The sequence below is a fragment of the Teleopsis dalmanni genome, chromosome 1 (genome assembly GCF_002237135.1).
Source record: "Teleopsis dalmanni isolate 2A chromosome 1, ASM223713v2, whole genome shotgun sequence".
In the NCBI taxonomy this organism is placed as follows: domain Eukaryota; kingdom Metazoa; phylum Arthropoda; class Insecta; order Diptera; family Diopsidae; genus Teleopsis; species Teleopsis dalmanni.
This window is the reverse complement of record NC_051846.1, coordinates 154,806,267-154,820,247: the sequence shown is the minus strand read 5'-3', so window position 1 is coordinate 154,820,247 and position 13,981 is coordinate 154,806,267. Positions and strand designations below refer to the sequence as shown.

At 26.7% G+C, this 13,981-nt stretch overlaps 1 long non-coding RNA gene across 2 annotated transcripts; it reads right to left on the bottom strand.

Annotated features, from left to right (window-relative positions):
* Positions 1-4,959: 4,959 nt before the first annotated feature.
* On the bottom strand, positions 4,960-7,611 carry LOC119669444. Of its 2 annotated transcripts, XR_005251602.1 has the most exons (4): positions 7,054-7,611; positions 6,755-6,938; positions 5,261-5,713; positions 4,960-5,180 (listed from the first exon to the last, which is right to left on the bottom strand). It is a non-coding gene; the product is annotated as an uncharacterized LOC119669444 (long non-coding RNA). The 2 variants fall into 2 exon arrangements; XR_005251601.1 differs by lacking the exons at positions 6,755-6,938; positions 7,054-7,611 and adding an exon at positions 5,876-5,954 and having other exon boundaries at positions 5,261-5,754.
* Positions 7,612-13,981: the final 6,370 nt, after the last annotated feature.

Here is a 13,981-nt window from a genome sequence, read left to right as displayed (position 1 = left end):
TCAATAAATAAAGTAGTTTAGTATAGTTTAAGACCTCGAACGATAGACGTGTTGGACTTTACTCTACATATATATTGGAATTTCTACCAGTTTATAATAGTTATTTGTTAATAACTTCGTCTAGTATTTTATGTTCAATAAAATTCATAATGACAACAAATGATTATGTAAATCTAGCAAGTTTAGATAATTCTGATAATCCTAGTAATTCATGTGAATTAGGAGAGATAATAGATATAAATACATTCATAAAATTAATATCCGAATTCAAAAGTGATAAAACTGAACTTTACACATTTGTCTCCACTTGCGATAATGCTGAAGGAGTAGCAAAGACGCATCAAAAAGATTTCTTATTCAAATATATAAAGGCACATATATCAGGAAATGCAAGATTGATATTAGAAAATGATGTTAAAGGCAGTTGGAATGAACTTAAGACTCAACTCAAACAGAACTATAAAGATAATCACAGTACACTAGCTTTATATAGAGAACTAATATCTACTAGTGCTGTTGATGTTCGAGTTTAGGAAGTATTTGAAGAATCCGAATATTCGAATAGTAAACGAAGTCTTTGAAGTTGAAAATAAATTTGAATTTTTTGTAAATTTTTGTTCTCGAAGTGTTCGAAGTTTAAGTGCAATGAAAAAACTGAAAATGCACAATGCGGGAAGCAAAACAACTATATAAAGCACTACCTTCAGTCAATATCTCCAGCAACAGTTTCTCTTCAGTGGTTTCATATGACATAAATAAAAAACCGCAACCTAATAATGTTTCAAATAATACAATTACTGCAACACTCTCTACAAGCACTCCAGTTAAAGCATCAACTTCAAAAGTGCAATCAAGAGACATAATAAATAACAATAACAAAAATATTAGCTCTTTCTCTTCTTCGAGCTTACGTTCTACAAGCACACCATCTTTTATCAATTCTTCCAGTACAAGCAGAATTAATACAAACAACGATGAAGAAAAAAAACCAAATTTGGAACCGGTCTCTCGTTCAACTATTGGTACTCATAAACCTGCAGTCTTAGAGGAAAGTAACTCTTTAATACACGATCTTAAATCAAATATTTTTACAATAAACACAATAATTGGAACTATCCCTAAATTTAGAAAAAAGCTCTCTACTAGTCAAGATTCTCTTACTAGAACACGTCTCTAAGATAGTGAAGTAGTTTTAAGCGATGATGAAGTGCAAAAAAAACTCGACAAATATAAATTACAATATCAAAATTAGAAACATATAAAACAATGTTTATTCGCATATAGTTTTATTTTGCACAAATTTTATTTTATTTTTTTACATAGATTATTTTCTTTTTATTTAAAGTTTTTATGTCGTTAAAAATACTTCAGTGGAATATTAAAGGCTATATAAATAATTATCTTGAACTAAAACTTTTAATCAAAGATATAAACCCGGATATTATTGCTCTACAAGAAACTCATATAGCTTTTAACAGAAATAATATAATACCTAAAAATTTTGTGGGATATTTTCACAACCTACCCATAAATACCACAGCCAACCCTTTATGGGGTTCCAATGTATGCACCAGCAGGGGTAAAATTATTGAAGACGTCATTTTAAGCGAAAACCTCGTTATTTTAAACGATGGGTCTCCCACACATTTTTCTACTCACATAGATCTTACAATATATATAGCCGGCCTCACACCTAAATGTGCCTGGAACATACTTCAAAATCTGCACGGCAGTGATTTTTTCCCTATTGTAATAAGCTTACTATCAAATCTCCAATATGATAAATTTAAGCCAAGTCAAATTCCAACAACTTTGTAAACAAAACAATAACAAATTCAATATAGCAGACGAAAATAATAAAGAAGCAGCCAATTTGGCTAAAATTATTAGATCTGCAGCAAATATTGCGATCCCACAGACAAAGCCATCATTTGTTAAAGCTAAAATACCATGGTGGAATTCCAATTTAAAACAACTTAGAAACGAAAAACAATTTTATTGGCAAAATTTTAAAAGATTTAGGATCAATTCTTATTTAGTTTTGTATAAAAAGGTCAACGCACTATTTAGAAAGCAAGTCAAAGCCGCAAAATCTGAAAACTTGGAAAAGTTGACATCCAAAATAAACCCAAATTCAAGTTCAAAAATATTTGGGCTGACATAAATATGATAACAGGCATCGCAATATTATTTTAAAAACTTTATATATACTAGTATGCATAGTATGCATAGTATATACTATGCATAAATCATGTACTCATAGCATCAAAATATCAAACAAACAAATAAAAAATAATATACAAACAGAAACGAAATGCTTTCAAAAACCAATATCAAAATGAAAGTGATCTAATTTTTTGGTGCAACGCTTTGCTATGCCATTTATGCAAAGACTGTAATGAAATCTTTATTTGCAAAGTGCAAAATAAATCATCTTAAGTCTTTGGTGCAACACTTTTCACTTTTACTTTGCAAAAAAAGTCACTCATAAGTTTTGCAAAGTGAAAAGTGTTGGTGCAACAGGGCCCAGATGTGTGCCATCGTAAAGTAAATAACCACAATGACCAATAAATATATATATTATTTCTAGTAGATATTATTATATTGGTTAACCAATTAGACGCAAGTAATTTAAGTATCAACCAATAGAATCGATACATAAGATTCTATTCGAAATTAGATGTAACAAACTATGTTAGATGTAAGAAATGAAAAGTAATAAAAATCAGTCTTAACTTGACGATCAAAAGGAAATGTTGTTTTAATTGGTAAATCAGGTGGTGTAACAGTTATAGTATCAACACACATTACTGCTGTAATTAGTGACAGGTCCGTTACAACTCCAATCCAAGCACAACTCTTAGAAATGCCAGAAGAAGAGTGGTGCCTTTTTCAAAAACTAATACCACTTCTGAAACTATTAGAAGTTGCGACAACTGTGCTATCCAGTGGTGCTTCAGCATCGATGGTGCACCTAGCATTTTTCAGAGAATGATGGATATCATTCTATTGGAATAAAAGGAATTAAATATCTGAATAAACAATAAATACGCCAATTTAAAGGTGATATAATGGTATAAACATTAAACAACTCCTCAACCGAATTGGATTAACCATTTTCGAGAAATGCTGTATAAATGAGTGATGACTGGATATCATGCTTCTAGCGATGATAATGGGTACACGATGCACTGCAGAAGCTAAATTCTGGAGCAAGAATTTTTTTTTTTTTTTCATTTTATTATATACAATCTATTCTATGCATGAATAATAAGTACTACTTATGGTAATAACAATATATGATTGGCATGTACGGGACTACCCAGTGTTAATCACCGCCTTATGAAGAATTACAGTTTCTAGAATCTACTCGGCAAATCAGAAGTTGCTAAGCGTATTAATCTACGAATGTTAAAAGTATCCCTCGTTAGACCTACGGCGGAGCAAGAAATGTGCACAAAATAATGATCAACTAGAATACAATAAAAGACCAAAACAATTTTGAGAAACATTCGATTTTTATATTATAATCGCGAATTTTGCCTTATCTTAATTTTTAAAGTATTACAGATACAGAAACAATTATGCCCCAATTTAAATTAAGCATACATATATATTACAAATAAAAACCAAAAAATTTATAATTTTTTAAGGAATGTTAATTTATTTTTATTTAGAATTCAATGGAAACAAATACCAATCGTTTCAATATTAATGATTTAATTGTTGGTTAGCAATTTAATCTATTAAAACAAGTAATTCAACATACTTTGAATTCTAAATAATATAGAACCAAAAAATTTAGATTCTTTGTTAGATTCTTGAAATCCAACATATATTTCGCATAATTTGGATTTTCTATTCAAAATATTAACAAAACAAATCATGTCTTGCATTCCTGCCGATAACGTCTAGTTTGAGTTACCTTGTAGTTATTTTGTAGCCAGCCAAATTACATGATATACCATAGTACTGATATACTACATCAGGGAAAATAAAAATAGATGGTTCCGTGGAAAACGAACAAAATTCAAGGATGACTTACAAGAACAGAAAATGTATTTATTAATAAATACACCTAAAATATCATCATAAGAGGTTTCATCAAAATTTATAAATAAAAACATATTTGTTTGCAAAAAGGATTAAATTATATTAGATTCCTTGTCCGGAATCCTATTAAACTGCCGTCACAGTCAACGTATTAAGAAATTAATTTTTTTGTGGATGTACTTTGTTAACAATTCTTTAAATATGATAAAAATATACGATCAATATTATATTTGAATATACCACCAAACGATATAATTTTAATGACAAAGTGTTCTCAAAGCAAAAAAGAACTAGGATGTAAAAATGTATATTCATACTAAATTCAATTATTATATCTCATATATATTAAGATGAAATACCAATTAAGCCAAATATACATATATATAATTTTCTAATCAACCAAAAAATTGGAATCTGCAATTACGTTAAATATATAATAAATAATTTAATTTATAAATTAAAAATATTATAAATAAAGGACTACCTCATAATTTTTTTTTTGTAAAATATTCCTCTTCAAACTAAGATTATTTTTTTTTCTTTGCTTATTTTGTGTTTCGTTCATGTATTTTTATACAACTGTAATTTTTTATTTTAATTTGGAAAAGTTTTTGTAATACACAAATCAAAGAAACTTAATTTAATGTAATTAAATATTATCATTAAAAATAAATGTAACAGTTTCTAAAAACTTTAGACTGGCTGTAAGCATTAAAATTGGTATAGAATCTAATCCAATTTCCTTAAACAATCTTAATTCAAAACTAAAAGTTTTTATTCTATTAAGTTTCTTTGATTTTATATATTTTAAAATAGTTTATATGCATTTAAAAATTTGTACATTTCAACCTATTTAATATATTATATAAAAAATAAATAAATAAAAGTAAAATAAAACTTGTGCACTTAGCTTTGATGACTTGCTTAAGTTTTTGTTTTTTGAAGATCATGTTGTTGTTGCATTCAATCATTTTTTATGCTGAGTTTAATAATTATTCCAATAAACTAATGTGTCTTATCTCTTACTTGGTGAGTAAATAACAATATTTTTTAAACAGGAATACATATAAACATTCTTTAAGACTGGGATGTTTAAATATTACGGCAGATGAGACTTATGGAGAAATCTGTTGATGAAAGAAATATATTAATATTTCTAATTTAAATTATTACAAAAAAATTTTAAAAATATTTAATTTATACTTACAAATTCGTAGTACTAAATTCAGTATTTGTTTTTTGATCATAGTATGATTTCATAATGTATATCAAAGTTACACATTGCTTTAAAGCATCACCACATGATAACAATATAGAGCAGCTTGTCTGCAGAGATACATTATTTTTAATAAGTATAAAATACAAGTTAATAGCATATGCTACACATTAACTTGCTACTGATAATTAGCATGAAGTTATTCACAACCGTCATCTTCGTCTTTAATATTTAAATTATAACTACAATCTGGTTATATTTGCAGTAATTTAAGTGTAATCATTTTAATCGTCAATTTTCACCAGGAATCATCTTTAATTAACAAATCTTCAATGTTTCATTATTCAGCAGTTCGACATGTGAAATGTCCTGACATCGAATATTGGCATAGTCTTTCCAAAAATACTTTATTTGTGTTTTTGGGGAATTCCTGGGTTATTGTAACTGCAGAGAAGTTATTTTTAATTCATTTTCTTTATAATCAACTGAAAAATATTAGAAAATTAATGAAATTATTATATGAGATTTGAATTTTCGTAAACTTAAACTAAACTAAAAATCGCCGTTACTTCAGTACGTTACTTAATGATAAAACCGTAAACCTACCTCACATCATATTTGCATTCAATAGAAAATCTGAATTATTTATCCAGTGGAGGTCCACTATAACAAATGGCGATATTACGAAATGTGTTTATATTCATTGAAGTCTCTAAATAATAATCATTTGATTAATCAAATACTCTTAATAAAGAAGGATTCCTATTTTAACTTTAATATGTTATGTTTGTATTTTTGTTTCTAGAAAAAGCTATAGTTAGTAACCGATTTTTGGTCGCTACTTAGAAGGAGAAAAGCGACACTTTATAGCACAGAGAGGTGCATTATCTTAAAACCAGTTGCATACTTGCTGTAAAGAAAACACACGTACACGTTAGCTAGTATGCACTCCATAATATGATTTAATGCATCTCACAGCCGTTTATCCTCCACGCAGCAAACACAAGCTATATGTTTAATGTGTAGTTTATATAAAAAGGTTAAATCTGTTCGTTATTTTTGCAATAAAATTACATACAAATGTGTTGTTGCTTATCATTTTCGTTACATATCTATCTAAAGTTTATAATGTTATTTTGGATGTCTACATTATAATAAATTTATTTTGTTAATAAAATTGAAAAAATTATCTTGCTTTTTATTGAACAGAAAATTTATAAAATGTAAAATTAATAAAATATATTACAAATATAAATGCCTATTCTTATATCCTCAAATGAACACATTTTTCTCAAAAACTTTATTCTGACTTAAAAATTAATAATTATAAAAAATATACAAAAATAATTTATAAAATCTGTTAAGAAACAAATTGGAAGTGCTTCACATTTCAAGGACATCTGAGTTAGTCAAAGACATACCTTGTGCATACAAAAATCTAATTTCTATTTATAAGAATAACATATGCAATTCACATTTACTCACATTTTGATTCTTCAGTGCTGAAACGGTGACGAATGCAACAATTGTAAGGAAACAATAATAAAATTCAAAATCGCATTCCATCATTGAAATATCAATGCCTTTGACTTGAGACAAACTGTTTTGATTAGTGTCCCCATTTTTATTGCGTGCTTTATACTTATGCATTTGAGGTCCAACGGAGTCACTAATAAATATAATTTTAATGTAAAACACTAATGCCAAATATTTTAAAATTCTATGAAGTAAAAACATTTTTTAATACATAAACGAACACAAAAATGATAATTGATTTGGCTTACCATACAAAAACACGTTCTCAATTCTGTTTTGCAATTTCCAAACTTGATTTAGCGTAGTTTAGTGAGACACTATTTTGTTTTTATTTGTCTAAATTATTTTATATTTCAACATTTTATGCAGGCTTCGTGTCCTAATCGACAGGTGTTCCGTTAGAGCAACTATCAAATCATTTTTTATATTTGTTTCTGACATTGCGTGAAGACAATTTTCGTTTAATTTATTTTAATGAAAATTAAAGAACATAACACCAAAACTTTTAGTTTCACAACATCAATAGTTTATTATAATTATTATTATTAAAATTTATAAATAAACAACAATGTTTACAAAATGACTTATGAACCAGCATACGCACTGCAATTTACTGATACTCTCTTATTGCATAGGCGCAACAAGCAAATCAGAGAATATCTTCTTTGAAGCAAATAAACCGGCTGTCAAAAAATCTTCATTTAGGATTGCTAACAGCTATCCATTTAGGTCTTGTTGATTAATACACAAAATATATCGAATAAACTTAATTTTGCTTCATTTTCAAGAACAAAAACATTTAACAAGAAATATAATTGCTGAGAGTTTAGATATATAAAACAAAGAAGAATTTTACTTGTAAAATTTAAAAAGTAAAAAGTAGTTCGAAAATTTATTTCCGAATTAATGTATGATTGCATTAAAATGGTATTTATTAATTCAGAATTTATATTAAACACTTTCCCAAAATGCAAATCAAAATTAACTATTTCTATTTTAACAAACAAAAGTACAACACCAGAAGAATTTCTAAGAATAATATCCAAAATAATACTGGTATCTTTTTTCAATAAAAAATTTAAGTTATTTCAAGCTTTTCAGCTCTTTAAGTTAAGGAATTTAACTGGTTATTTATAGACAATAAATCACATATTACTGATCAAAAATCACAAATGAAAAGTATATAATTTATACGGGGTTTACATTGGCCGAAAATGGCTCATTTTGAATGACTCATTTGAAAGTGTTTACATTCGTTGTATTTCATTCGTTCTCATGGTAACAATTCAAACTGAAATAAAACTACTAAACATTTGTTTATCTTTTTTTGTAAATATGTCAAAACAGCTTTTACAAACTGTCAAAATGCCATGAAGAGCTTTCATTTAGGGTATGTTCAATAGATTCCTTTGCATTTGGAACATATGTGGAATGCATTCGAACGTCATTCATACAGAATGTGAAAAAATTGCTCATTTTGTGCTTGAAATTTTATATGCAAGAATGAGCCATTCGATACTCATTTTCGATTTTTGACCAAAATGAGCCATTTTCGGCCAATGTAAACGCCGTATTAGTTCTGCATACAAATTCTCATGAACGCAAATGAATTCCATTTACTGATTTTGTATATATGAGTTCTAACGAGTTTCAAATAAATTCCACATACGTTCCATATGCAAATGAATACATTAAACAGCTGTTTTTTATATATTTACAAAACATGATAAAAAAATATTTGGTGGTTCTATTGCCTTAAAAAATATGCACCATTTTTTGGAACTTCTACTTACGAAAAAGTACTTAATCGAAACTAAAAATAGGTTTTCAATTTATACGTATTGTACAGTTTAAATTTCTATTTTACCTTCATCCAATATTACAAATGAAGAACAAAGAATGTAAACCTTTTCAAATTACTGATTTGAAATAACTCATTTGTGGGCAGTATAAATGTCATATAAGATTATTGGGGAAAGCTACGTGTAAAATTTGCATAAAATTATTAAAATTTCGACGCGTTTGTAGTAACTAAACATACTCCTTGTGTCAAAATCAGTGATTTAAAGCAAATGGTATCAATTGAAGGGAAAAAATTTATGTATTCTTAAGTAAGCGAAATCAATAAAATTAATGCATTTAATATATATTATTTAGATAAACAACAAACAACTGATTTTTGAGCAGTTTTACAGTCGCTGATTGAACTCTCCATTTACTTTTTTTTAAAGGAAATTTGTTTTCAAACTTTTACTGAACACACCAAATATTTTAGACAGCTGATTTTGAATTTTGAATGTGCATCGAATGTGTACCATTTACAAATTCATTAAAAAGCAGAAAAGAAAAGGAATGAAAGTTTCGTTGTTATATACTATGAATAATATGGAGACATTGTAATAAAATGAAATGGATAAGGTATTCTATATAAGCAAAACCAGACTGGAATAAAATAAATGAATATTTTATTAATACCGGCATTAAAGCCTCTCGTGGTACCAGTGCCATTAACTGCCAAATTTTATTTAAAAAATACATAAGTAATTAGTTTACGTACACAGTAACACAGTGGGACAATAGGCAGTACGCCCCTTAACAGTTTTGGCTGTTAAAAATAATTAAAAATCAATTATTAGCAAGTATACAAAATTATTGACCTGTTATCAATCAATAGCTTAAACTGTTGAAAACAAGCAGTACTTTTGGGAATAGAATATTTAAAGGACCAGAGAGAAAAAAAAATGAATTACAGATTCAGTTGCTAGAGAACAATTTACCTAATGACAGAAATAATTATAACACATATTTAAACTATTTATTTAATATTATGTAACTATTTTTTTTACTAGCAGGTATTTCTATTAAAATTTTAAAGACTTAGGAAATCTACTGGTATGGAGCATAAAGATCTAGGGAAATAGCTAGTTTTAATAGGAGCTATATTAAAACTCCACCGACTCTGAAAATGACTAAAGAATAGCCACCATCTGCAATCTTAAACTTAACACGTATTCTCAGTTTTCAAAGTTTCGAACATATTCTAAAATTATGAAACATACATAGTTCATTCATGACCATGTCCCAGACACCAATAAGTGATATTTTAAATAGTTAAATGTGTACATGACTTACAAGTTGGACATCCAGTAAAAAATCATTTTCTATTGTGAAACATTTCGCAATTTTAGTCGACTTTGAAAGTAAACACAAATGAATAAGCATATATTTCTTTAGTAGTTAATTCAAATATTCCGGTGACTGACATGACTTTCAGCCTAGAACTGAAAAGTCTAGAACAGTCCTTTGGTATCTTCTTGTATTCCAGGAAACTTTACTTAATCATCATGCACGCAGTGTACTTATAGCTTTAAACACATGTTTTACAATTGTCACAGATAACTTCGACACTGCATCAAAGTTCACGTCCACCAATCCACCACATAAATTGAAAGAGTTAAAAAACAATACATTCCGCAGAAATGTATCGTTTATGACAATTTAATATTCCCTTACGTATGTACATGAGCTTCATTTCGTTGCTACATATTCGTTTCTTGTTTTTAATTAAATTAAAATATCAGCTGATTTTATGGACAATTGGAGTTCCATAAATCGTTAACTTTAGTTCAACACTTCAATTAGTCATTGATATTAATATTAAAGAAGAGAACATTTAAATTACTGACATCTAAAAATCTGATTTTTTAAATCTAAAGAAATTATAAAAGATTCAAATATTTAAGTTAATTTTATGGAATTTATGGAATTTACGATTATTTCCCAAGATTATAAAGTAGTTCATTCAACTGTTTGCTTCAAACAAATTATTAGGTAACATAAAATTCTTTCCTTAAAAATTAACAAAATCGTTCCTTGGATGTTATCACACAGTAGAAGCTTGCAACGAGTGTTGTCACACACTTTAGTAAGGGGAAATGATCTCAGATACGTTCTGTAGTTTTATTAATTAATTTCGCTGTTTGTGTGATAGAACGGCGTTGTTTTTATATTCGGACTTCTACATCAATTTATATTTAAGTTCCCTATAAACGTTAACCATCAAATGTATGATTATGTTTGTCTAGACTGCTTTAGCACTGGTATATGTGATGAGGAAGAGGTTATTAGATATTAAATTCAAAACACGCCTACTAATTCACTCATTCAACAATAAAAACAATTAATACAAAATTTGTTTATAAAGTATTTATTCATTTTTAAATCATTTTATTTTGCTTATTTCTAAATATATATATATAAACAATGTTTGCACTTTAGAACTAGCATTACAATTTATTTATATTATAGTTCAACAATTAACAATTATATAATTTTATTTTTGTTTCATTCAAATTATATTTGTGCAATAATAGTTAACTTAATTTTATAATATAATCAAGTTCATATATATTTTTTGTCACAGATTATTTTTAATTTTATTTTATTTTTCTTTTATTATATACATTAATAAATTAAAAAAATATAGATATAGTATAAAATAATGTTTACATTGTACAACTAGGACTACAATTTATTTATATTATAGTCTAACAACCTCACAATTTTAACACAACTAATAAGAAAAACCTAACTTCATTTACATAATATCTAATTTTATCCTTATACGATTTTGGCATTTGCCGTCAATCGGGACCTTACAATTATATAATTTTACTTTTGTTTCATTCAAAAATAGTTTTTGTTTAATATTTGTAAAATAATAGTTAACATAATTTTATAATACAATTAAGTTCAGGTATATATTTTGTTACAGAGTTTTCTTTTATTTTACATGTAAGTTTTTATATATGTTCAAATTACATATTTTACATTAAACAAATATAGATATAATATAAAATAATTTTTGTATGTACGGGTATTTAATTAGTTCAACACAAAATAAGCAAAATACTTAAATTATCATTTGGCTTTTTAAGAAAAAAAAATTTAAGAATTATTTATATTCAATACTATATATAATATATACTCGTGATTGCAGATTCATATTTTATTAATTTAAATTAAAAACATTATTACAGTTGGTTTTAGATATTTCTTAAAATCAACTGGTCCTGTAACCTAATAACAATTTAAAAAAAATTTCACCATTTCCATTATACAGATTTGTTAAAAATAAGTGCGAATATATTTTGCATCAAATTTCGTACAATTCACAAAAAATAATAATTCCTTTATATATTAGGTGTTTTCACGACATGCCAAAAAAAAAAAAACAAATTAAGACTTCAATCTTACCTTATATACATTAAATTTTAATTTTGTGAATATTGCATATGTGATCTATCGACTATTTTTAGGATTTATAATATGTGTATTTTGGTAGAGTACCAGCTTTTGTATGAGTAGAATATAATAGAGTGGTGTTGGGTCTTGATAAAGTTCGTGTGGTAAGTTTTAAATAAATACACAGTTGGAAAAGAAGTCTTTTCTTCCATTTGGTACATACCTCATAATTGTATGTTGTGTAATAACTGAGATAATAAAATAAATCAACCAAAATTTTAAAAAAAAAATGAGTTTTTCCCTAAAAAATTATTAAAAAGATTCAAATGATGGACCGACCTGAATGGATATTCACTTGAAAGGAAATAAAATAAGCTTTTAATTAAAGCAAAAATTTTACGTGCAGACAGAATTTGTGTAAAATCATGTTGAAAATCGATATCAAACCTACTTAAATATAACTTAAATAAAAAAAATAAAACTAAAAAAAGTTGAAAAATATTTCACAAAACATAATTTTAAAACCTCAACAAAATATTTTACTTTTATCTTAAAAAATTTGATCAAATATAGCTTCTTTTTAATCTTACTTCACTGTAATCATTATAACTTATAAATAAAAAAAAATAACTTATAAATAAATATATAAATAAAAACGAAAATTGTAAACAAATATTAGCTGTTGGAATTATAATTTAAATTTAAAATTTAAAAGCAGATACTGCAGAAAAAAAAGTATTTAGCCATTGTGAAATTTGAACTAAAATTAAATAAATATAACAGTGGTGTGTGAATATATTAAATAATGGACTATTTAATACGAGATTTTTTTGTCTGGTGATATGAGAGATTCACGGAATCATTTACGTTGCAACAGAAAATGTTTGCGAAATTCTACAGACCCCTTCGCTATATCTGATGCGCGTGTTATTGAAATATTTCGTCTTTCGAAATATTTATGTAAGCTTTTCATGGCGGAAATAATTCCGTATATGGTACCGAGAAGTCGATCAGATGAAATTTCGAGAGACATATGAGTGCTTGTTGCTTTGAGATTTTTTGGCTCAAGGTAAGTTATTGTTTAATAATTACAAAAAAAGTGAATCCATTGTTTTAATTTATAGGATGTTATCAGCGTTCTGTGGGCCAAAGCTTTTTATTAAATGTTTCTCAGGCTGTCGTAAGTAGATACGTTAAGGAGGTTTCCAATATAATGAATCGTCATTTTGTAGTAAAATACATAAAATGGCCTAGAACACTTAAGGAATTATGCGGTATAAAAGCAAAGTAAATCTTCGAAATCTTGTATTAAAATACAAAGTAGTTAATTGACAATTATTTGCAGATTTTATGAAAAGTTTCGGTTTCCAGGAGTAATTGGTGCAATTGATTACACTCATACAAAAATTAAAACTCCTAACTCAAATATTGAGCATGTATATGTCTGCTGTGTAAACATGTATATAATTATTTATTTTGTTCACTCTATTTCATTTGGAATTATTTTATTTTTGGTGCAATTTTAAAAATTAAAAATGAAATATGAAAAATAATATACATTTGTTCACATTTGCTGAATGCAATGATTCACCAGTTAAATCAAAAATTCACTGCTTTTGCTTGCTGTGTATAAACAAATTGAGAGCAATATGCTTCGTTCTCTTGTTTTTAATATTAAGCCTCTTTCACAGTAGAGCGTTGATTAGGCGAATATGTAAAAAGTTTTTACTAAAAACATACAACAATATGCTTACTGGATTGTGAACCTATAAATGAAAAAGATCAAGTAATTTTAGCAGATATCGATTTTAGATATGTTGGTCCTTCTTTCGACAAACATCGATTTTACTGCTAATTTATATGTAAAAAATATGTTAAATAATATATAATAATATCTAGAATTAATATAATTAATAACAGAACGATATAAAT